Here is a 1,240-nt window from a genome sequence, read left to right as displayed (position 1 = left end):
CATGCCACTCACCGGCGGCTCAAAAGCAAACCAAATCTCATGTTGAACTGTGTAATCTACGTCGGGGCGTAGAATACACCTATGGCGATCTTATACCACTGGCGGCCTTTTATACTTGACGCTGCGACTCTCCGCAAGATCCCGCTGTCCTAGACGACGTATCATGGATGTTCCGTATGCTTGATGGCAAACGCTGATAATGCGTTCTTATATCGCCAATGACAATTGCAGCTCCGCTATTAACACTAGTAGGATGTCTTAATAGGACGCATCGATAGGCCAATAAAGGTCATGTGATTGATCTCATACCAGACCCATTCGACATGACCGTGTTGATCTAACAAAAGCATACGTTCATAAGATGGGTAAAGCTTTATTACTGTTCCACAAATTCTAGTGGTACAATTCGATTGAAAATAATGGCAGTCATTATTTTAAAGCATAATAAGAAACGCGTTCACACCTGGGTATTCTAGGACCCCGGTTCGGCCTATCAGTCACACCTCAGCTCTGCCTCCCGTCGGTGTTAGATTGCATTGAACAAAATTTTACACGTGTGAATGGCAAAACGTGTCCGAAAATCACGAATATCTCTAGCCACATACTAAAAGAATAATGCTAAAAATTTTTTTATTGATATCCAATAATAATAATAATAAAAAGTAATAACGAATCTAAAGTATTTTCCGGTTATATTAACTAGATTAAAAGCATCGAGCTTTCTACAATTGTCAAATTTTTGAGTCAAATAAATTCTGAGTCCAATGTTACCACAAAAGGTAACACAAAAAGTCCACTAAGGCCTTGTCCTATCTTGCACTTACTCCAGCCAATGGACACGTTGAGGTTTTAACACTTGAAGCTCTCTGTAAGAGTAATTTGTGGTTCATAGGAATTTGCCGTCTCGTTCCTAATCTTATGAGGGCTTAACTTCGATTTATGCCTTAAACCTAAACATATTTTTTTTTAACCCTAAGGCTGGAATTTCGTAGAGCATTGTTGTCTTTAACATAGTGCAGTCTCTTAGTGCGTGCAGCAGGGGGGGGGGGGGGGTTGAAACGGTGGATACTATATACGGGTATGTAGCATAATGAATAGAGCCTGTTTAAGGCCGTTGTTCCTCATGAAACACGTTAACCCGTTATGTAACCCATTGCGGAAAACTGCGACATCTATGTCGCAGTCTACATATATATATATATATATATATATATATATATATATGTAGAGTTACTATTTA

This window comes from Varroa destructor, unplaced genomic scaffold (assembly GCF_002443255.2).
Source record: "Varroa destructor unplaced genomic scaffold, Vdes_3.0 BEIS01000004.1, whole genome shotgun sequence".
Classification (NCBI taxonomy): domain Eukaryota; kingdom Metazoa; phylum Arthropoda; class Arachnida; order Mesostigmata; family Varroidae; genus Varroa; species Varroa destructor.
This window is presented reverse-complemented; position numbering follows the sequence as displayed.